The 24,809-nt window shown below is 47.3% G+C and overlaps 1 long non-coding RNA gene across 1 annotated transcript; it reads right to left on the reverse strand.

Annotated features, from left to right (window-relative positions):
- Nucleotides 1–4,373: 4,373 nt before the first annotated feature.
- LOC128123152 (uncharacterized) lies at nt 4,374–24,259 on the reverse strand. The gene is made up of 2 exons (XR_008222579.1): nt 23,963–24,259; nt 4,374–6,219 (listed from the first exon to the last, which is right to left on the reverse strand). It is a non-coding gene; the product is annotated as an uncharacterized LOC128123152 (long non-coding RNA).
- Between the last annotated feature and the right edge of the window lie 550 nt (nt 24,260–24,809).

Consider the following 24,809-nt stretch of genomic DNA (forward strand, 5'->3'; position numbering starts at 1 on the left):
ACACACACACACACACACACACACACAGTGTTTGTGTCTCTCTGTCATCACCCCGCCCCCTCTGACTTATCCCTGTTGCCTTTTGTGGTGCTTGGGATGAACTCTCCAGAGAGATCCCACATTTCTGCCAATCTGGAAGACAAAACCCCTCATGTGACCTCTGCACCGCCATCATCTAGTCCGGTGACTGCAGAGCTTCCAACCTCATGAAATCGTAGCCTGTTCCCCATAGCCTAGCCCCTTCTGCTGGAATGAAAGGTGGGTTGATTCCTTGCTCTGACTCCATCCTCATGGTGCTCTCCTCTCACATACCCAGTTCTGACTCAGAGCATCCTGGTTCCCTGTGCTTACAGCGCCTTACCATACCACAGAGCTGTGCCCTATGCTCTGGAGCCTAGGCTGTGTCTCTGGAAAGTCAAGGTAGGGCTGGTGCTGATCTGTGGGGTCCTGTCTCCTCCAGCCTCTAGCCACTCCTGAATTCCTCAGCTCTCCCACCAGCTCTAGCTTCCAGTCAGAGCATCTGGCTCCGGTCCTGTGCCAGAGCTCCCTCTTAGGAGTGACAGCCAGCACCAGAAGGCAAAGGCTGGGAAGTCTCAGAGGAAGCAGACAGGGCCTCCAGCCAGACCAAGAATGAAGGGAACACGGGAGGAAAAGGAGCCCTTCACCTGTGACTCTTATCCTCTGAGAGTCAAGAATTCATCACCGTTGACAGAATTTGCTATGAGGATCGCCTGGAGAAACAGCATTCTTTTTGTGTAGAGATATTTCAAGTAAGTATCTTAAATAGCAATGAATCATGCTTATGTCAAAGTATGATATTTGAGTTAACCTCACTCCTTTCCCAGCTAAAAGCCAGTAGCTTTCCGAGACTTTTACAAATGAAGTTATGAACTTGTTTACAGTCAAAACATTTATCTTCACTCCTTTTTTTTTTTTTTTTTTTTTTTTTCCAAGACAGGGTTTCTCTGTGTAGCTTTGCTCCTTTTCTGGAGCTCACTTGGTAGCCTAGGCTGGCCTCAAACTCACAGAGATCCACCTAGTTCTGCCTCCCGAGTGCTGGGATTAAATGTGTGCACCACCACCGCCCGGCTCTTCAATCCCTTGAAACTAATATGGGAAGCATTTCTTCAGTTCTTATGTCCTATGGTTTGAGTTTATCAGCCTGTGTTTCTGTTCAGCACAACTCTGAAAAAACCTAGGATCTCTATTGGAAAGAAAGAAAGGAAGTAAGTAAGAGAGAGAGGGAGGGAGGGAGGGTGTGTGTGTGTGTGTGAAAGAGAGAGAGAGAGAGAGAGAGAGAGAGAGAGAGAGAGAGAGAGAGAGAGAGAGAGAAGTCTAGCCGTGGTGGCACACACTTTTAATCCCAGCACTCAGGAGGCAGAGGCAGAAGGATCTCTGCCTGGTCTACAGAGTGAGTTCCAGGCAAGCCTGAGCTATCTGTCTCAAATAAAATGAAATAAAATAAATAATTAGCAGGCCATGATGGCGCACACCTCTAATCCCAACACTCAGGAGGCAGAGGCAGGCAGATCCCTGAGTCTGAGACCAGCCTGGCCTACAAGTAGAGTTCTAGGACAGCCAGGGCTACACAGAGAAACCCTGTCTCAAAAACAAACTAACAACAACAACAACTAATTAATAATAATAATAATAATAATAATAATAATAATAATAAAAAGAAAAGAAACTGGGATTGGGGATTTAGCTCAGTGGTAGAGCGCTTGCAAGGCCCTGGGTTCGGTCCTCAGCTCTGGGGAAAAAAAGAAAAAGAAAAGAAACCCTTTCAACAAGCGGGCTGGGGTATAGTTTAGTAGGTACAATGCTTACCTGGCATTCATGGAGTTCTGGATTCCAGCCCTAGCACCCCTTAGCTGGGCAAGGTAGTGCATGCCTGTAATCCCAGCACTCAGGAGGCAGAGGTTTAAGATCAGCCTCAGGGATTCAAGGTTGGCTTGAATTTTCATGGCTTACATGAAACTCTGTCTCAGAAAAAAGAAAGGAAAGAAGGAGGGAGGGAAGGAAAAAAGAAAGAAAAGAGGAAAGAAAGAAAGAAAGAAAGAAAGAAAGAAAGAAAGAAAGAAAGAAAGAAAGAAAGAAAGAAAGAGAAGGAAAGGAAAAACGAAAGAGTACAACTTCAGAAATCACTAAAATCATACATGTGGCTACTGTTAAGACTTTTAGGTGGGTTCTCTCTTGAGGAGCCCATACTCACACTTGTAGTGTGTAACCTTAGCACTCCTACACTGAGGTCGGAGGCAGATGGGATAATGCCGGAAACTCTCCAGCCAGCTAGTCTGGAGTACACAGTCTTGCTGCAAAAAAGGAAGACCCTGCCTCAAAGGAGGCAGAAAGTGAGAACCAACACTCAGTTGTCCTCTGAGCTCCGTGCACGTTCTGTGGTACACGTGTATATCATCACACACACACACACAAAAATATATATACATGCACATATATACGCACGTATACACACACACATACATACATACACATACTGCCACATACACACACACACACACACACACACACACACACACACACACACCACCACCACCACCAACAACAACAACAACAACAACACTTCCACCAACAAACCCTTTCTCAAACTCCAGCTCTGTTTCACCCTAGCTGGGCCTGAAACCTTTTTCTGCTGTTCCGTCAGAACCCAGCTCTCCCTAAGGGGAGGCCTCTGACCAGCTCCTCGGGCTGCTGAGGCACTGTGGAGCTGTGTCTCTGGCTCCTGCTCCAGCTGCTGCTGCCATGTCTGGGTTCTTTTCACCCTCAGCAGGTAAAGGTGCCACCAAGTCTGACAACCCGAGTTTGAGCCTAGAACCCACAAGTTGGAAAGAAAGGACCAGGTCTTGAAAGTCATCCCCTGAGCCTCCACACAAGCACATGCATGCCCATGTGCACACGCGTGAGAAAAAAAAAAAAAAAAAACTTAAAGAACTCAGGTCCGTTCAGTCGTCATCTGAAGTAGAGAACTCAGTGAGTGAGACTTTGGGTCAAACTCCAGTCACCACCCGAGGTTGGAGAAAACTGCAGTCTTCGGAGATTGCTCTACTAGGTCAGGAAGTCAGCTGAGAATCTGGCCCCACACCTAGCCTCCATGTGGTGGTTTGAACCAGAATGACCCCTGTAGGCTCAAATATTCAAGTACTTGGGCCCCAGTGAGTGGACCTGGAATGTTAGAGTCAGATGAGCTGGGAGAGGACGGGTCCCGGAATGGCTGATTAAAACAACAATCCACAAATGGCAGTTAAGACTCCAACCTTGGCATAAGCAAGAGGCTAAACCTAGAGAAAGTGTCACTATCCACTTCCTGTTTCCTTTGTGCAGTGGTGCCTGGTGGAGAGTCAAATGAAGCAGCAGAGTCTTGAGGGCATCTCACAGTGGGAGGAGCCCCCGTGAAAGGCTGACTAGAAAGTGCTGTAGTTTTGTTTTTTCCTGTTGCTGTGATAAAAACACCCTGACAAAAAGCAACTTAGAGGAGAGAGGTATCGAAGACTATTGGGGTCTAGCCCCTCTATAGTCTTCTCCCAGGGTTCCAGAAGAGATGCTACCAGCAGCGAGAATTAATTAATCTGAGGGATACTGAATGAATCTACGTACACAAAACTCTTTAGTCCATTCACTTTACTCTTCTAAGTCAAAAAATCTCTCCACACAGCTTCAGTTCTGTTCTCATAGGTAGCTCCTCTCTCTCCCTTCCTCCTGTCCTTCCATCTTCTTCGCTCCATCTTTGTTCTCCCTCCTCTCTCTCATCCAGTTTAAATACACATACAATCCGAAATTCTCTGGCTCTGTGCCACTTTCTACTCAGGTGGGGCAAGTCTGCTCGGCAGCTAGAAAGCCGGGGTCATAGCTTGATGCATCTAGTATACGAAAGCCCTTTTAAATTAATTGAGTTAATTCTGAGTTAATTGCTAAAGGGGAATTTAGAGATGCCACTTGGGCTATGGAAGAAAGGGTTAAGCTTAATTTACACAAGAAGTGAAGGTTTGTACCTAATATCCGCTTGGCCTTGGCCATTGTCTCCATAATTAACACACCTTAATTCAGGAGACTAGCAGGTGGTCTGAAATGTTTATCTGTCTGCAGTCTGTCCTTGGAATTGAGAAATATCTCAGATAAAATGCTTTTGTCCTGAGATGGCCCTGGCCCTGGATACTTGCTAATGGAGATAATTACAGAAGGCAGATATCTGAGTCTAATGCTAAAAAGGGAAGACAGAAGTCTAGAAAAGTGAAGTTTTGCCTGTGTGACTGTTGTCAATACAGTTGGGGGAAGTATCCAAATACCTCAATTGTATGGGGAAAAATTGTGCCCAATGAATGATCAAACACACTGTAAGAAGTTATTAGGAAAAAGAATCAATTGGGGAAGCTATAATAGCACACATGAAATTCATTGCAGGAAATAGCTGATATATACAAAAGCCAAATAACACCAATACTCCTTGAGCCTTGGCTTCCTCTGGAAAAAATCCTCGATTCTTCCAGGTAATAGCTTTGTCATAGTCAGCCAAATTCCTACTTCATATTTCTGTGGCTCACAACAGAAAGGGTTTATTAGTGAAATTCCAGTTTAGAGCACATCATTGCATGGAAGTCATGGCAACAGAAGCTTGAGATAGTTCTCGTATCACACTATGTCCACATATATATCTATGAGGACATAGAGAATGTATGAGTGCTTGTTTGCTTGCTTTCTTATGATTGGCTTGATTTCTACACTCTTACAGTTAGAAACTCCCTGCCTAGGGAATGGTGCTACCTACAGTGACTTGGGTCTTCCCGCCTCAATTAAGACACAACCATAGGCCAACCCACTGTAGACAATCCCTCATTGAGACCCTCTTTCCAGATAATTCTAAGTTGTGTCCAGTTGACAAAGATACTCATCACAAGCATTTTACATACCATGAGCTGGAGGTAGGGCACTCAGATTGGCAACACTGTGAGTTCTGAGTCAGAGTTGGGAACGTGTAGGATTTTTCACCTCCTCCTTAACAAGAAGGCCCCAGCAAAGGAACTGGATGCTCTCATGCAAAAGACACAGCAGCTGTGTGGGCACCTGAGTCTTTGACAGCAGCCCCCATGAGGGACACAAAGCATGGGCTTTTGTGAGGCCATGTGCCAAGGGTAGTTACCCTCCAGGAAAGCCTGTGCTGTTGCCACTGTCTGTAAGATTGGAGCCAGGAGCCTTAGTTGTAACCAGAATGCTGCTCACAGTAGCACACAGGTGTTTCTGAGAACAGGGAGCTTCCTAGAATCTGGATACAGAAAGGTCCCCAAAGACTCAACTGTTAAAAGCTTTAACCACAGGGTAGTACTACTGAGAGGTGATGACATCTTTAAGGGTGGGGCTTAGGGGGCAATTTTGTGTCCTGGGGTCTTACGTTGTTGAGGGGTTAATAGAATTCTTGTCTCTTCTTGCTCGTTTGCTCTTTGGCCATGAGATGAGCAGTTTCACCACAAGCTAGCTACCTGCCATTAACATCCAGCCCCTCACCAGAGACCTGAGAGCAATGGGCCCAGCAGAGTATGTGTGGGAACCTCCAAACCAGGAGCTGTTGTTCAAGTTCCTCCCCAGGGGCTGCAAGCCACCTCCACCTCCTCCCAAGGTCCAAGACAAGCAGGATCCACCCAAGGTTCACACTGGGGAACCAATGGGGTTATTGGGCTTCCTTACAGAACATAGGTGAGGGGTTACCTACCAGGTGTGAGTGGTTCTCCCTTACAAGGCCACATCTGGAAAGCCTTTACCCAGCAGGACGAGAACTTCCCCACAGCCACATAGATGGAACTCCCCCTCCCCTGGTCCGTGGTCATCACCTGCCCCCCACCCAAGCCATGTACAATTGAGACAGAGTGACGTACAACAGGTGATAGGGCACGGCTGGATACTCAGATGAGGGTCTTGCAACCCTCCCCACCCCTCCATGAGAGAGTGTTAACAGTCAACAAGCCCAGGTGGGGTGATCTTTGAAAGGGGTACATCCCCCAAATGGTGGTTTCTTGACTTGGAGGACAGTCTCAGCTCCTGCATTCCTTCTGCCCCCCTCTTCTGCAAGGGTTCCTGAGCCATGAATGGGGTAGGACAGATGAATGACTGTATTTCTCCTGCTTCATTGAGGGGCTGCATCTTCATGTCATTCTGTTCACTTCTCCAACTCCAGAACATGGCGGTTGGTGAGTCTCATGTGTATTTCTCCTACTACAAAACACAAGTGAGGATGAGGACAAGAAGCAGGAAATGGTAAAGATTCAAACAGACCGGGGACTGTAAATACAAATATGGGGAAGCACTTTAGCCGGTTCATCATATAACCAATCAACAGCACTTGCTTCTCCACTGGGGCCCATACTTCCCTGGTCACAGTCATCTAAGTTCCCAGTACTAGATGTGAAGTGACTGGCCTTCAGTGAGACCAGTCAGAATGCTGCTTCTGTCATTAACTACTTGAGCTGCACATTTTGTCTGGCACTTCCATCATGAAGCATGCAGATCCACATCTGGGCAGGACTTTCGGCCTTAATTCTCCCCATCATTCTTAGCAGCTTGTGGCACTGCAGGAACTAGCTCTCAGGGAGGGGACACGTTGGACCCAGTCCTAGCTTTATTTCTCCAAGTCAGCAGCCCAAATGTGAAACCTCTTCAGCAACAGGCTCTTACCATTCAGTCCTGGAATGCAACCAACAACTGTGGTGATGGCCTTTATTGTTTTAGGGGCTTCTAGGACCTCTGTGGTCAGCAACTCCTAGAGAGATTGCCCATTCTTAACACTGGGGTTCCCAATTAACCACCTTACAGCTATATACACCTTCTGGGTGCATCTATTTTCACCTTTGGTGTCTCTTTAACATTGATAGGCACGGGGCATTGCAAACTTTCCCCTGTCTGTTTGGTGGGTATCACTTGTCCTTACCCAACCATAAAGCTCCCATGAATTCCACAGCAACTCACATGTTTCTTAAAAGAGTCTCCAAAACTCCACAACCCTAGGGTTAGCCTTGTGCTGTCCATATGTAACAAAACCTTTCTACACAGGCTGGGCAGAATGGCGATCTGAAGTCTCATAATGAATAGTGAGTGGGACTGTGAAGTAAGCCTGGCGAAGCACTTGGAAGTCCATTGTCATTTGTTTTGAGCTGTGTCAGGTGATGACAGGAGTTCACTACTCAGGAGATACTGAAGTCCGCCATCAGCAAGGTCCAACCGTGCGGGAAGATTTTACTAATTAGTATCAGTTGTTCCCTCCACAGATCCAGAGGTGGATCGGAGGCACTAGCTTAGCTTTCCCCAACTCTCAGAGGCTCTCTCTGAGCCATTTCACTTCCACACCCTGGAGCTCTTCCATGGAACCTCCCTGTATTTCCCCAGCTCCATGAGCTTGGTGGGGCTGGCTAGAGAGCCCAGCCCTGCTCAAGGCTAATGGCAAATGAGGTCTGTCCTCTGCTGCACTTGCTGCTCAGACTGGTTTCTTAGGTCAGAGAGGTTCTGGGTTGGCACTGTGAGTGTAGGTATGGCTGTTGCCTCTCCACCCCATACACCTCACTGCTGGAAGAGGTCATGGCTGGGCAAACCATTTCCACCCATAGTATATCCTTTTTCAGGCAAGAAAGGTAGTCTGCTTGGTCTGGAGAGATTAACTGCCCACCCCTGGGGCAGGCTTGATCTTTTACATCTATGTTGTTTTATCGTGGATGCCTTCTGTGAACTGCTCTTCTGGCTTTAAAGTCTTCCAACAGTTCATTAGCACAGAATCTGGTTTTCTGTCATTTTTTTCCCCTTTAGGAATTTGGGTTTGACACAAATTCTGCCGTAATTACCTTCAGGTCATAAACACAGACCTCTTCCTCTGTTTTACATTTCTCTTATCTCTAGGCGGCTCTCACTCTTTACATGCTGGCTTAAGTCCTCCAAAGTCCTCCTTAATCCTCCAAAGCCTTTCCTACTCCACCAAAGGGCTCAGCCAAGCGGCTAAAGCCCCATGACAGTCTCCAGGCCCTTGCTAATCAAGTTTTGAGTTTCTGATGAACACCGTCCTCTCAGGCCCGGGCATCATACATTTCTTCCCTCATACCTAGGTCCCTCAGTAATGCCTGTCCCTCCTCTACTGTCCTCCAGCCCCTGGTGTCTATGGGAACCTTAGCTGCGTGGTGACCAAGCGTCCCTAATGGCTTCTGTGAGCCAGTCCATCAAGGACTGCTTCTCCTTGTACTGCCTCAGGCTATGCAGCGTGTCGCAAGGAGGGGTGCGTGGTTATGTTGCTCATTTCTCTGCTTCTACAGCACTCACACTGTTCCTATCTGCCCCCACATCCCATAACCTCACAAGCCAGGCCCTGAGAGATTCTTTCATTGCTCGTTTAAAGCTTTCCCCTAATTTCAGCTCTTCTAGCATTGACTATTCTGACTGTCGTGGTCTATCCCACTAGTGACTAGACCATTGCTAAGACCCCTGTCTGCATGCGGCTTCTTGGATTTTCCCTTTCTCTGTATCAAACCTTGGACTCATGGGGTATCTTTTATTGCTTCTGAGTCACCCCCACCCTCATCGCTACCTGACTCCTCCCATGGGTTCCAGGTTTGGAGGTCCCACAGATGGCTCTATATTACTGCCCTAATCTGGGTCATCTCCCCCTTTTGATCCCTTACATTAAAAAAAAAAAAAAAAAAGAAGCAGACTAAGGCCTCCATTTCTCTGCATCAAATTTGCCTGCTAAGTGGGAGGCCAGTGCTGAAGCCAGGCAGCCTCAGACCCCCTTTTCCTTGCATTTCCTCCCTTATACCTGCAGTGTCCCCCAAGCTGCCACCATATCAAATGGATCTCATATTACCCACAGCCAGGCCTGGGCCTCTGGCTGCAGGCTGACACCTCCCCCCGCCCCCCCCGCTCCCCCCCCCCCCGTATAATACTCCCAGCTTGTCTTGTCTGCTCTAGACATTCAGGGGTTCTCAAGGCATCCCCTTACTCCCAGAGCAGACCCCACTCATGAACCAGGCCTGCCACTCTGTAGCTCCTGGAAGAAGACGTCTATCCTGGGGTTCCCCCCAGCAGACAGCCACTCCCCAGGTGCCCTCACCTTAGTTACATATCTCACCACTCTCTGTACTGTCCACGAGTCCCCACTGTGACTCACTCTGGAACTGCGTGTTAAAATAAACATTTCCTCAATGTGTTTTGTCAGGAATCTTGTAACATAACGAGAAAAGTAACTAATACAGGAGGCACCACAGAGCCTTCCGCTATATCTTACAGCTAGCTACTCTTTTCTCATAACCGGTGGTGGAGGGTGCCCAGAATTCACTTCTCTCTCATTGTAGTTGGTTATGGTGAGATATGACAGAGAACTTCCCTGTCGCTCTTTTATCATAACTGTCACGGGAAGGGTCATCCTAGAAGAGCTTAGAAGACAGTAGTACTGAGAGCAATGTGGATTGTGGAGGCCCAGCTCAAGAGGGTTCAGAGGTGAATGACATCAGCAACTGGGCTAGAGACCATTCTTGTGATATTTTGGCAAAAAAAAAAAAAAAAAAAAAAAAAGAAGTGTTTTTCTGCCCATGCCCTAAGAACTTGCCTTAGGCTCAATTTAAAATAATGTAAAGGACAATTCCCTTATCAGAGGAAATTTCAAAGCAGCCTAATATTGACTCTGTCATGTGGTTAGTAATCACTCTTTTTTTGTTTGTTTGTTTGTTTGTTTGTTTGGTTTTTTGAGACAGGGTTTCTCTGTGTAATTTTGGTGCTTGTTCTAGAACTCACTCTGTTGACCAGGCTGGCCTCAAACTCATGGACATCTGCCTGGCTCTGCCTCTGGAGTGCTGGGATGAAAGGCGTGCGCCACCACCGCCCAGCAGTAATCACTCTTAATGCAGGTCTAAAATGAAAAGGAGTCGATGGGACAGAAAGAAACGCCCAATGGACAGTTTGAAGAGTAAAAGAGTGCCAAGAAAGTTGCTGTTAGAGACATGGCTTGTGCTGAAAGGGATGAAGAGATGAAGGAGAGATCTGATCTTCAGCAGAGAGAAAGGGAGGAGTACCCTGAGGAAAGATCCCACCCAGCTGAGCTCCCAACACCGGGAAGTCCAGGCCTGAGGAACTTCCTCCTCCTCAAAAGCAGCAACAGACAAAAGCTGCTGCAAATGCGATTGGAAGGCGAACTCTACCCCAAGCCACTGCTGAATGTGACAGTGTCACCTGCTTCTGGTTCTCGAGTCAGGAAGGATACAGGAGTAAGCTGGCTGTGGAATCTTCCCCTACTATTTCAGAGAGCCTCTGAGGCCAAGTGTGTGTCGGGGAGTCTCTGCATGGAGGCCCTGAGAGGCCATTTCCTGAGGCTGTGAAAGTGCAGTTTGAGTTGCACTGGAGACCCCAGGATGTTGAAGATGTCAGAGCTGTGAGATGTCTGCCAGGGAGAGCTCCTCACAGCGAATGGGACCAGCCCAAGAGAAAAACGTGTGTTGCAGGCAGCGAGGCTGTAAGATGGAGCCATCTAAGCCCTTGGGCATCAGACACTTACCATCAGAAGGTAATGTTTATCCTCAGCCACTGTCAACAGCTGTGACTACCCACAGTCCTGCACAAGACTGGGCCCATTAATTTTCTGTCATGGATGTGGGAGCGGCTCGTAAGGTCCCACTCCAGCTCCTCCTCAAGGATTCTATAGGTACTTAACAGTTGCTGAGAGATTTTTCTTTAATGGTATAGCCGCCCATAAGCCGCCTACACTCCTGTAAATTACTCTGCCCACGCTACTGTAAGTAGCCCCAATTAAACTCAGTAATTCACCAAGCTACTTGGGTGAAATTGTTTGTATGTGTGGTTGTGTGTTGTTTGCTACTGATGTCCTATTTGGGGTGAGCAGATGTTTGCTCACACAGAACACGGTCATGGGGCCTGGGAAGCAGGGAGAGGGGAACAGTTACCACTGTGTTTCCTTGTATCTTTTATGTTTATTTATTATTATTATTTTGTTGTTGCTGTTGCTGTTGTTGTTTTGAGACAGGGTCTCTCTACATAGCCCTGTCTGACCTGGAACTCACTCTGTAGACCACCAGGCTGGCCACCTACAGAGATCTACCTGCCTCTGCCTTCCAAGTGCTGGGATTAAAGGCCTGTACCACCTTGCCCAGCTCATCTATTATATCTTATAGTTAACCTATTATCATAGTTCATCATGAGGGGGACTGTAGTGAATGCCCTTATATCTTATAGCTAGTTGTTCTTTTATCATAGTTGGTTAATGGGGTGTGTATCACAGAGGCTTCCCATACATCTTATAGTTAATCTTTTATTATGGTTCAAAATGTAGGGGGGGTGTACCACACAGCCTCCCTTAAATCTTGCAGCTAGTTTCTCTCTCATCATATAGCTGGTGATGGCAGGTGTCATGGAGCCTTCCCTTACATCTCGTAGTTATCATTCTTTAATCATAGTTGTTCCGGCAGGTGACTGAAGCTTATGTCTCACACAAGCACACCCTCTACTGGTGGCCAGGCGCTACCGACTATTTTGACTATTTCTACTTTTCTGTTGTCACCTGGCTTCTGTGACTGCCATCCTCAAGAGGCAGTCGATCCCCCAGACCTTCTCGAAAAAGTGGCTCATTCCTAAAGTCACCCAGACCAAAATCCAAACAAAGAGCTCAGAAAGAGAAACTCCGTATTAACAGGACCAGAGGTGAGTGTTGAACTCATAGCGAGTCTCACCAAAACCCAAAACTTACATTCACAGACCACAGTGTGCTCATAGTAAAAGACATCGAAATTTGTAAAGACACTGTAAGAAGTCAGTCCTGTTTTTTGAGGGTTTTTTGTTAGTTTGTTTGTTTTGTTTTTTTCATGGTCACTGACAATAATCTAAATTTGAAATAGTTTAAAACAAAACAAAACACTTCAAGGTATTGCTGAGTTTCAGTGTGTCTCGACCACAGAGAGATTCTTTAAAGTCACCCAGTTTTGTCTGCCTGTTTGTTTGAAATAAGGTCTCTTGTAACTCAAGCTGGCCCCAAACTCACGGATTCTCCTGGCTCCACATTTCCATTACTGGGATGTGCAGGCTTCTGTTATAACACACAACTCTAAAAGTTAGAAATAATCTCCATGTCAAACAAAGGAACACACACCAACAGCAAAAATATCTTGGCAAGGCAATTCTTTTTTTTACAAAATGAGTGCGTCAGGACCCAAACCAGGGTAGCAACACACAGGAGCCAATGTGGTTCTTTTTATCCCTGATGTAGGTAGAGATTGTATCTTGTCCAGTTGGTGGGAACTCCAGTTCACAATCTGATGCAATTAGCTAATCAGTACAAAAGGGGAGGGGAAGGCTCAGGAGATATGAGCCTTACCAGGCTAACTTCCTGTGGTGAAAACAACAGAAACCCCAAACCAGGTTTCTCACTTAAAGACTTGTATTAGCTACTTTTCTGTTGCCGTGATAAAACACTATTACCAAGCAACTCACAGAAAGAAGGGTTTATTTGGGCTTACAGTTCCAGAGGGGTAAGAGTCCATCACCATCACAGTAGCAGGCAGGCATGGTGACTGGAGCAAGGATACTGTGAGCCTGGACCACGAGCATGGAACAGAGAGAGCAACTGGAAAGGATGCAAATCTTCAAACTGTCTAGGCCCACCTCCAGTGACATACTTCCTCCAACAAGGCCACATCTCCTAAACCTCCCCAAACAGGGCCACCATTTGGGGGACAAGTGCTCAAATACATGAGCTTCTGGTGGACATTCTCACTAGAACCACCACAGGAACTCACATTTCTGTGGCAAAGCGAAACAAAATCTCAAATTCAGGATTTATTCTTTGTGTGTGTGTGTGTGTGTTTGTGTGTGTGTGTGTGTGTGTGTGTGTGTGTGTGTATTTCATCTTCTTCATTTCACTAAAACCAATTCATTTTTATGCTTTTATTTTTGAAATGGTGTAGGTTGAATTATGGGTTGTGGCTCAGAATGTGATTGCTACTGTCACCCTGGACCCCATAAGCTAAGAGAACCACATAGCCAGGTATGGTGGTAGGTGCTTATAGTTGCAGAACTTGGAAGGCTGAGGCAGGGGATCACGAATTTGAGACCTAGCCAGACTTTATCCCAAAAAGGGCAGTATTAACTTACATTTCTGTCACGTACAGTAGTGTCGGGTAGCTGGGGTGGCCTCCTTCCCAAAGCTGTGGACACTTTGCTTCTCTCTCCTGGGACCTGATGCTCACAGAGAGTGTATACAGCAGAAGGCAGGGGGTGGCCATGTGCCGTGGATCCTCCTTCCTGAATCCCTGGCTCTGCCCTGGAAACCTGGTACTCTTTGGGGTTCAGCTAGAGCAAATTATACACTAAACATAGCCTTTCACGTGGGCCAGGGATTCAGAGTGGGACCTCAGTGATACTAGAACCAGGGCTTGGCACTGCCCTATGGGTGTACATGTTAGATAGTTTTATGCCAACTTGATACAAGCTAAAGTCATTTGAGAGGAGGGAACCTCAATTAAGAAAATGCCTCCATAAGATCTGGCTATAGGCAGCCTGGAGGTGGTGGTACATGCTTTTAATCTCAGCACTTGGGAGGCAGAGGCAGGCAGATCTCTGTGAGTTCAAGGCCAGCCTAGTCTACAAAGTGAGTTCCAGGACTGCCAGAGTAACACAGAGAAATCCTGTCTCGAAAAACTAAAATAGATAGGTAGATAGATAGATAGATAGATAGATAGATAGATAGATAGATAGACAGACAGACAGATAGATAGACATCGGACTGTAGGGAAGCCTGTAAGCTGTAGGGCATTTTCTTAATTAATGAGTTATGGAGAGGGCCTAGTCCATTATGGGTGGTGCCATCCCTGGGCTGGTGGTCCTGGGGTCTGTAAGAAAGCTGGAGAGATGACTCAGTGGTTAAGATCTCTTTCAGAGATCCTGAGTTCAATTTCCAGAAACCACATGGTGGCTCACAACCATCTCTAATGGGATCAGATGCCCAAAAAGACAGAGCACTCATACACATAAATAAATAAATCTTTAAAAAAAGAAAAGTGTCTCATCACAGCAATAGAAACCCTAACTTAGGCAGTGTGTCTGTTCATTATTATAATGTTTTAACCCTGATAGAGAGCTAATAGATGACCTGATAGGAGAATAAAATCCTATTAGTGCTGGGCGGTGGTGGCACACACCTGTAATCCCAGCACTCGGGAGGCAGAGGCAGGTGGATCTCTGTGAGTTTGAGGCCAGCCTGGTCTATAGAGCTAGTCCAGGACAGGCTCCAAAGCTACAGAGAAACCCTGTCTCAAAGAACCTCCCCCCACAAAAAAATCCTATTAGTTTACACTAGTCTGTTAGATTTTTCAAATCTGGGCATGCAGATCAGCCCAAGCTAAACTGGGTCAGGAGTAGACACCTCCATGTTTGTATCCCTCCACCACATCCACAGCTGAGTGAGAACTATGTAAAAAAAAAATCTGGAATACAATTATTTAAAAAGGTATATTGTGGGCAGGAGAGATGGCTCAGCAGTTAAGAGCACTTGCTGCCCTTGCAGAGGATCTGAGTTGGGTTCCTAGAACCCGTGTTGGTCCATAGGCTCACAGCCATCTATAACGCCAGGGCTTTGATGCCCTTTTCTGGCCTCTGCAGGCACCTGCACACACACACACACACACACACACACACACACACACACACACACACACACACATACACACACACACACACACATACACACGCATATATACTAAAAAATATCTTTTAAAAAATACAGCAGAGCAGCAGGGCATGGTGATACACACCTTTAATTCCAGCACTCTAAAGACAGAGGCAGGCAGATCTCTGAATTCCTGGCCAGCCTGGTCTACGGAGTGAGGAACATGCTAGATGGAGATACATAGTGAGACTCTCTCAAAACAACAAGAACAATCAAAAGAATCATTCCTGAGTGGGTGGGCCATGCTTTGACTGGGTAGTTCCTGCTCCATGCCCTACCCTGTGGGTCCCCTTCTATTACCAGACCCTCCCCACTGCAGACGCCAAGGACGTGGGGCAGAAAGTCAAGCCTAGCCAGAACATGAAACAAAATAAGGAGATAAGATTGTATTGAATTTGGATTTCAGGTAAGGAAGAGAAGGAAGAAAAGGAGGAGGTGGAGGAGGCCTGAGGCCCCAAACACTGAGCTCTGACAGCAGTGCTGAGCAGGCAGAGTCAGAGGTCTTTGTTGGAGGTTTGACTGTGAGATGGTATTACCTCTTTGGAGGGCAGTTTTACAACGCCAGGCTGAATGTTTCCGTGCCCTCAAGATTAGCCTGCTGAAGCACCTCCCTCTACTGTTGGAGAGAGGGACTTTATGGGGGTCAGTTAAGGTAAAACAAAGTCACAGGATCATGGGATTAGTGCTCTCCTCTCTCCCCTCCCCACCCCTTCCCTGTCACCTCCCTTCCCCTCTTTCTCCCATGGGAGCACCTGTGGATCAGGCAGTCATCACTGAGCCAAAAGGAAAGAATCGGCTTGAAACCCGCTTCACGAGTCCTTTGACATTGGAAAGCTAGAACCCAGAACTGTGAGAAACAGCGTCTGTTGTCTCACCTGCCCCGTGTGGGGTTTGACAGGCAGATCATCACTAACTAAACACACTCTTACCATATGGCCCAGCAAGCTCAGCCCTTGGTATCTGCCCAAATGAGCTGGAAATGTATGTCTACATTGAAAATGTATGCCCACACAAGAACCTGCACATGGATGTTTATAGCAGCTATGTCCACATTTGCCAAGCGGAGGAAAAACCAAGATGTCCACTAGAAAGAGCATAAGTTAAAAAAAAAAAAAAAACCAAACAAACCCAAAAACGGGTACATCCAGACAATGGGAATTATTCAGTGCTAACGAGAAATGAGCCAACATGCCAGGAGGAGGCATAAGGAAGCCGACACACACATTGCACGTTGATTGCCATGTGAATGAAGTGCTTCTGAAAGGCTGTATACCAGATGATTCCAACAGCAGAATATTCTGGAAAATATGAAATTACAAAGATAGTAAAAAGATCAGTGGTCATCTGATCAGTACACAACCTACATGTGAACATGCATTCAATGTCCCACGATTCCTCAGAAGTGTTTATGGTTTCTGTCTTTCAAGTGAAAATAGGAGTCTATATGTTTTAAAAGATCAGCAGTGACCAGAGGTTAGAGGTTAGAGGGAGGAACAGGCAGAGACTTGCACAGTAGTAGAATTGCTCCCTGGGCTACTGCAATGATGGACACTTGTCACTCTGCACCCACAGAATGCTCTGCAGGAAAGAACTCCAAGATAAACCATAATTATATTTAACAATTACAGATGGTTCCTAAATTCTTTCCCAATGGGAAACATAAACAACATCACCCTTTCTCCTAAGGTGCCAATGACAATCTGAGGCAAGATCCCATCAAAGTTCACTTTGGGGACCCAATGAGTTTATTGGGCTTTCTTACAGAGCATAAGTGAGGGGTGATTTACAGGGGTGTGGCTGCTCCTCCCCCAACAGGCCACACCTGGAAAGCCTTTGCCCAGCAGGAATGAGGGCTTCCCTACAGCTGCATACATGAAGCCCCCCTTCTCCTAGAGTTTCCTCAGCCTACATACTCTAGCCCCTCCTTGAGGCCATGTGCAATCAAGTGCAATCAGGAGTTACATACTGCAGGTGGTAGGGAGTGACTGGGTACTCAGGTGAGGAGCTGGTGACCCTTCCCATACCTCCATGAGGGGATGTAAACAGTCAACAAGCCCAACTGAGATAGCCTTTTGCCGGGGGCACAGCTGAACTCCCCAGGGTGGTGGTTACTTGGTTTGGAAGACAGTTCCTCACATCGCATATAAACATTTAATATAGCTCTTTCCTCCAGTTTCCACACGATCAAGGCACCACACTGAAGCAGAACATCTGTGATGACTAGTAGGCAGCCCACAAGAGATCAGGCCAAAAGACAGTCTCTCACGGGAGGCAGGGCTCACAAGGCCACTCCAGAATTTCAGTGGTTACATATAATAAGGAAATAACCGGCTGACTGATTTTGGGGTCTTTTTTCTGTGTATTTTCTAAGAGTTTTAGATTTGGGGGTAGGGGTGGGGATGACACAGAGGCTTTTGTGCTGACATACATACAGGAGGGCAGTGGTTCTCAACCTGTGGATGGCAACCCCTGGGCGGGGGCGGGGGGGTGTCACATATCAGATATCCTATATATCAGATATTTACATTACAACTCATAACAGTAGCAAAATTACGGTTATAAAGTAGCAACCTAATAATTTTATGGTTGTATTAAAGGGTCGCAGCATTAGGAAGGTTGAGAACCACTGTACTAGGGGAACCTGGAATGTTAAGCACTCAGGGTTTGTTCCTTCAAGGGAAGGAATGCAGAACCTGTTCTCCACCCAGAAGGCTGGAGCTGACATGCTTTCTAGCCTGGTGACCTTTGAGCGATCTGTGTGGCTGGAGACTCTCCCGCACCAGACCCTCCCCCACCTCCCCCAGACCCTTCTCATCAGCTTGTTTTTCTCAACCAGTATATGGAACCTGTCTATATGGAAGGTGCCACATGTACTTTACAAAGAGTTTCAAGGCAGCCATATCTGTATTTAGCTTACTTTGTTCCCCAAAGAGATTTAAGTATGCATTGTTATGCAGGTGGGATTGAATTAATTAGTCATCACAAGAATAGTGTTCACCAGATTGCGCTGTTTAAACACGCCCAAAATAAACTCCTGAAGTTTGACCCGATCCTGGCTCCTGAGTTGTGTTGTGCTGAAACGCCTTCTTGCCTCCTGCAGCTTGTCACTTTGTCACCATGAAGGTCAAAAAGACCCCGCATGTGTGTATGTGTGCATACATGTCTGTGTAGGATGCACACACCCATGTGTGAGTAGATGGAAGTTAGTGTCTTCCTCTATAACTCTCCACCTTTTTTTTTTTGTTTGTTTGTTTGTTTTTTGAGACAGGGTTTCTCTGTGTAGCTTTTGTGCCTGTCCTGGATCTCCCTCTGTAGACCAGGCTGGCCTCGAACTCACAAAGATCCTCCTGCCTCTGCCTCCCGAGTGCTGGAATTAAAGGCGTGCACCACCACTGCCCAGCTATAACTCTCCACCTTACTTTCTGAGATAAGGTTTCCCTGAACCTGGAGCTCCCCGTCTCTGCTAGACTGGCTGGGCAGCAAGCACCTGGGCTCTTCATGTCTTTGCCTCTCCCAGCACTGGGGTTACAGACACACACCACCATGCCAGGCTCTTTAAAAAATATATTTATTTTATTGTATGTGTCTGTACGTCCACCATGAGCTTGCAGGAGCCCACAGAGGACAGAAGAGGCATTGGATCCCCTCGAATTGGAGTTCCAGATGTTGTGAGCTGCCATGTGGATGCTGGGAACTGATCTGGGGTCCTCTGTAAGAGCAGCCAGTGCTCTTAACTGTTGAGTCATCTCTCCACCCCCTGGGCATTTACACAGGTGCTTGAGATCCACATTCATGTGCTCACACTTGTGCAGCAAGCACATGTCAATCATCTCTTCAGTTCTTAGAGTTTGTCGTTGTTGGACATTTGATTTAGATTGGTTATGTTACACCTAGCCAGTTATGTGCCATGAGGAGTGAGAGAGATGGGGGGGGAGGGGGAGAGAGAACACTTACAGGTTTCAAAGATTTTAATAAATCACCACATAAGCAGGTTATTGATCAGTCGGGGCTGCAGGACAAGGACTCGGGAGCCTTGTTTCTCCTGATGGCTTCGGACAGGGGCAGAAGTGGGGTTTATAAGTACAAAAATCATAAACATTTGTTGCCAAATTACAGTTACTATTTTCACCAGTCAGAAGTTAAAGATTAGGGACTCTCCTTGTGTTTCCCACTGTAGCTAGAGTTTTCCTGTTTGGCCCACAGTCAGGACAAATCTCTGTCACCTGCCAGTCCCACAGCCACTCAGACCCAACCAAGTAGACACAGAGACTTATACTGGTTACAAACTGTATGGCTGTGGCAGGCTTCTTGTTAACTGTTTTTATTGAAGCGTTTATAACACGCCCCCACAGTCGGGCGTGTACGCATATGCCATTTCCGGGTCAGGGCATCTCGAGTGACCAGGATACGAGACATTCCATTGGCTATGTAGGCGTGCAACGTGGCCATGTGATTTGTGCGCTTGCGTGTAGTAGTGTCGTTGGTCTGTCCACACCCAACCTTTAAAATCCAGCGCCATGTTCCCGGTTCCTTCTTCTTCTCCACACACGTGTTTCCCGCAGGCCTGTTCACTCTCTGTCCCTTTATCTTTAATAAAACTCTTATTAGCGGATTCTGTCATGTTTCGTGACATTTCCTTGCAAGGTAAGAACACAGTGCAGCCGAATAACTAACACTTATATCTTAAATTAACCCATTTCTATAAATCTATACCTTGCCACGTGGCTCGTGGCTTACTGGCATCTTCACATGCTGCTTGTCATGGTGGCGGCTGGCAGTGTCTCCCTCCGCCTTCCTGTTCTCTTAATTCTCCTCTCTGTTAGTCCCGCCTATACTTCCTGCCTGGCCACTGGCCAATCAGTGTTTTATTTATTGACCAATCAGAGCAACACATTTGACATACAGACCATCCCACAGCATCCCACTATTGTCAACCGAGATGCAAGCCTTTCAGTCCAACCAGTCACATTCATTTGTTCTTCTGTTAGGAACAGCCATAATCAGCACACTAGAGCTGACCCTGTTGGGGTCGAAGGTGAGCCAGCCCCGAGAGCAGAAGAGCTGACCCCATCCCCTGCCCCATATGCCCCCTACAGCAGTCAGGAGAGAGGGCTCTGCACCTTGCCTGGGCAAACGGTAGAGCTGGCCCTGGCGAAATGAGTGAGGGGGACCTGGATCTGAGGGCCAACTCCTTGCTCTAGGATGCATCGGTTGAGCTAGCTAGGGAGCTGACCAAGCTAGCTACCACCCAGGCCCAGAACCAGGGCTATGAGTTGGTCCACCCCAACATCCAACTCATCTATAAACTGTTGGAGCAGGTGAAGGGGAAGAGCCTATAAATCCATGACACAGGTCAACAGCAGGATATCCAAGAGGAGCCCCAGTGAGAGCCCATTATCCGTGGTGTAGCAGAAACCAGAGGCCTTGAGCCAGACCTATGACTCGTGGTAATGAACACTTGCAAGTAAAGATGAACAGACTAAAGGGTATAAACTATGTGTCTCAATGAGTCAAACTACAGTTACCACAGCAAGGTTCTTTTTTTTTTTTTTTTTAATTTTCATTTTGTTTTGTTTCTTTGTTGTGTTTGGTTTTTGGTTTTTCATTTAAATTTGAATTTGTTTTTGGGGAGAGGTTGCAAGGGAAGAGGACAGATTTGAGGGGACAGGGAGACAAATGGGATCAGAATACATGATGTGAAATCCACACAGAATCAACAAAACTTAAGAAAAAAAGTAACAGCCATAATGTTTCTGGAGAACTAAAGAGGCATAATGACTATTTCTATGTTTTAGGGAGGAGGTTGGTCAGACATTGGGAAGTTCTCAGCTCCCCTAGGGCTTGGGAACCTGAACTTTATTTCACACTACAGGTAAATGGAGACTGAAGTCAAAATGGCAGTACTCAGGCCAAGGTGCTTTTGCCTGCTCCTTTCAGTTTATTTTGTGTGTGAATGTTTGCCTGCATGTATGTATGTGTACCACACACATGCCTGGTGCCTGAAGAAGCCAGAAGCGGGCACTGGGCCCCTTGGAACTAGAGTTACAGGTGGTTGTGAGCCACAATGTGGGTGCAAGAAACTGAACCCAGGTCCTCTGAACCACTGAGCCACCTCTCCAGCCCCTGTTGTCACGTATTTATTTAAAAAGATCAGTAATGTGGTCAGGCAGTGGTGGCACATGCCTCTAATCCCAGCACTGGGGAGGCAGAGCCAGGCGGATCTCTGTGAGTTCGAGGCCAGCCTGGTCTACAGAGCGAGATCCATGACAGACACCAAAGCTATACAGAGATACCCTGTCTTGAAAAACAACAACAACAACAATAATAATAATAATAAATTAAAAAATAAGGTGGAGAGCTGTTATGGGATATTATTTTAACTGGGCAAAGATGTATTACATTTGTTTATGCTGCATTTGTTTAATGATGTAAGGATGTGTGTTTAATTATGTAAAGACGTGTTGCATTTGTTTTATCTTGCCTGCCTAAAGCATCTGATTGGTCTACTAAAAAGATGAATGGCTAATAATTAGGCAAAGAAAGGATAGGCAGGGCTGGCAGGCAGAGAGAATAAATAAGAGGAGAAATCTAGGCTTCAGAAGGAGAGACGGAGGAGAGAATGAGCCCCCACATACCCCCACCCCATAAGAAGCCAGGCAGCTGCCAGCCCCAGCCAGCAGGCAAGAGAAGCAATGAAAGTAGGATCGACGGAAGGAAAGAAACGTAAAAAGCCCTGAGGCAAAAGGTAGATAAAGAAAAACAGGGGCTGGAGAGATGGCTCAGCGGTTAAGAGCATTGGCTGCTCTTCCAGAGGCCCTGAGTTCAATTCCCAGCAACCACATGGTGGCTCACAACCATCTGTAACGCGATCTGGTACACAGGCAGAACACTGTATACATAATACACAATAAATAAATCTTTTAAAAAAATAAAGAAAGAAAAACAGATTAATTTAAGCTAAAAGAGCTAGCCGGAAACGAGCCTGAGTCTCCGTGTCATGATTTGGGAGCTGGTTGGTGGCCAAAAGAAAAAACCTGGTACATAGAGTGACTGAGGAAAACACCCACCGTTGACCTCTGGCCTCCACGTTCACACACACACACACACACACACACACACACACACACACACACACACCATGCAAACAGAATTTATTAACCAATTCTAATAAAGTTATGTGACACTGCTTGCACCCCTAAATTTTTAGGGTAGATATTTGTGTATTTGTATGTGCATGTGTGAGTGTACTCTGAGAAAAAGACAACCTCCTGTAGAGGGTGAGAACAGATGACTTTTTCTTTTTCCACGTTATTTCTTCTTGTTTGTTTTGAGACAGGGTCACTCTATATAGACCAGGCTGGCGAGTCCAGTCTGCTGAGTGCTGGGATTAAAGGTGTGCCACCACACCTGGCTCTCTAATACTCTCCCTCTCCCTCTCCCCCTCCCCCTCTCCCTCTCTCCCTTTCCATCCATCTAGTGTGTGTGTGTGTGTGTGTGTGTGTGTGTGTGTGTGTGTGTGTGTGTGTGTGTGTGGTGGGGATGTCACACACCCTAGAGTCCGTTTTCTCCTTCTATGGTATGGATCCGAGGAATGAAGCTTAGGTCATCAGGCTTGGCAGCAGGTGCCTTTCCTCACCACGCAATCTCACTGAGCCATCTCTCCAGCCTGGCTTCTTTTTGCTAAATGCATTTCAATCCCAACACTTGGGAAGCAGAGGCAGGAGGATCTCTGGTCTACAAAGCGAGTTCCAGGACAGACAGGGCTGTTACACAGGGGAAAAAAAAAAACCAAACCTGTTTCCAAAAACAGAAACAGTCCTGGGACTGGAACCCAAGACTGTACAAACGTTAGAAAGTTCGAGCACCCTGCTTTCCATTTGCTTTTTTCTTTCGGCCCAACCCTCCTTCCAATCCGTTCATCCCCCATTACATCACCTTCATCAAGTACCGGCTTAAATGAAAATTCCTTAAGTTCCTTTCACTAGGTAAAGAGCCCGGTTTCTTCACAGTCTCGGAACTAGGCTTGCTAGGGTACGCTGTTCTTAGTCCACATCGGACTGTTCCACCCTGCAGGAGTGCGGTGGGAAGCCGCCTGCGCACGGGATCCCGGGGGTGGGGGGTAGGGGAGTGGGGGTGGTGGTGGCGGCCGAGCGCTTTCTCAGCAACGTGCAAACATCACCATCGCCCTTCTGCCCTCTTGCGGCAGGCACCTTCAGACACTCCAGACCTCCCTCCTGCGGCAGCTCCGGATGCCCAGGCCACCAAGACGCAGCCCAACGCAGGCACTTGGCCACCCAGGCCTGGTTTCCTCAGACGCAGAGATCAGAAAGTGTGGGGGTGGCTGCAGACAGCGTGTGTGTGTGTGTGTGTGTGTGTGTGTGTGTGTGTGTGTGTGTGTGTGTGTGTGTGTGTGTGTTTTCCTCCCACAGGCCCAGCCAGCGTGTGTGTGTGTGTGTGTGTGTGTGTGTGTGTGTGTGTGTGTGTGTGTGTGTGTGTTTTCCTCCCACAGGCCCAGCCCTCAAGCTCCGCGGACTCAGCTCCTCAGCAGAACCAAGCCCCAGCTTCCCCCCCCAACCCCCCAGCTCCCTAAACCCCGAACAGGTGGCCATCACCTCCAGTTTCTCTGCCCCCTAGGCCCCCAGTTCCCGACTGCCCAACGCCCTAGCTCCTATCCCCGCAGCGTTTCAGCCCCGGAGCTCCCCAGCCTCCTTCTCAGCACTCCCCCATCTCAGCACCCCCAGCCCCAGCCCGCAGGGCGCGGTCGTGAGGGAAGTGGGCCGGGCACGGCCAGCTGAGGGCGCCTCTGTCTTGCGGTTCCCGCCGCTCAGGAATTTTCCACCCCCGGAACTCCTAAATTGTTCTACCATTAGCTGATTTAAAACAAAGTATGAATGGATCTATTAAAAAGAGGGGCTCTGATGGGACAAGTTCACTGAAGTAACAATACAAACAAGCTCTGCCAACCAAGAACGATGCCAGACGCTGAAGGAGCCTGGCGGCAGAGCCCTGGACGCTTGCTCTCTTCCTAAGCGAGAAAGGCAACCGGTCAGACGGCAGGTTTGGTTTGGTTTTGGGAGTCAAGCCTCTGCCACTGGACTGCACCCCAATCAAAGGTGGCAGTTTTCCAGGACCTAAATTCTAATTCAAATGCTCATAAAGATGAGCCATGGCTCCATGGTGAGACCCTGTTTCGAACAAAGCAAACAAAAGGGACTCCTATAAAAGAAACGAAATTCCACAGAACATTACCCTTACTTTTACAATGGTTTCTTCTTTTTCCTCTTCTTCCTCCTCCTCTTCCTCACCCCTCCTCTCCCTCCTCGTTGAAAAGTAGGTAGAAGCCAGGGACAGGGTTTCTCTGTGTAGCTTTGGAGCCTGTCCTGGAACTGGCTTTGTAGACCAGGTTGGCCACGAACTCACAGAGATCCGCCTGCCTCTGCCTCCCGAGTGCTGGGATTAAAGGCGTGCGCCACCACCGCCCGGCAATGGGCCCATTTCTTAAAGGTTCTAAACCTCCCAATAGCACTATAGTCTGGAAACCTTCCGCATGTGGCTTTGGGGAGACATTCCAGGTCCAGAGTCTGAGGAAGTGAAACTAATTATACTTCCCCTAGAATCCCTGCTGGCCGTTCTTGTGTCTATTTAGAGTAACAGGAACCTCTAAAAGTCTCAAGAGAGCCAGGCAATGGCTGAAGGAACTCATATTCACAGCAATTGGTCAGTAGAGGCAGGGAGGAGGGGTCAGGATTTCATCCTGGGCCACATAGATACAGTGAGACCAGCCTGGGGTAAACCTAATAACAAGCAAACAACAACAATTAAAACACACACACACACACACACACACACACACACACACACACACACACACACACACACCTCAAGACAATCAGCAGCTTCTGGAAAGAGATGCCAATTTGGGAGGTGCACATCTGAGAGGCAAGGCAGAAACACCCATGTGGGGACCAGGCTCCCAATTCACAGCTCCAGTCCAGCTGCCAGCTGCGAGCTAACAATGTTTCTTGTCCATCCCACCTCAAAAGCAAAGAAATCCAATGAAACTTGTTTTCACACAAACAATGGATAGTTTTTGTTTTGTCTT

The sequence above is a fragment of the Peromyscus californicus genome, unplaced genomic scaffold (genome assembly GCF_007827085.1).
Source record: "Peromyscus californicus insignis strain IS unplaced genomic scaffold, ASM782708v3 Scaffold_3__1_contigs__length_106647218, whole genome shotgun sequence".
In the NCBI taxonomy this organism is placed as follows: Eukaryota; Metazoa; Chordata; class Mammalia; order Rodentia; family Cricetidae; genus Peromyscus; species Peromyscus californicus.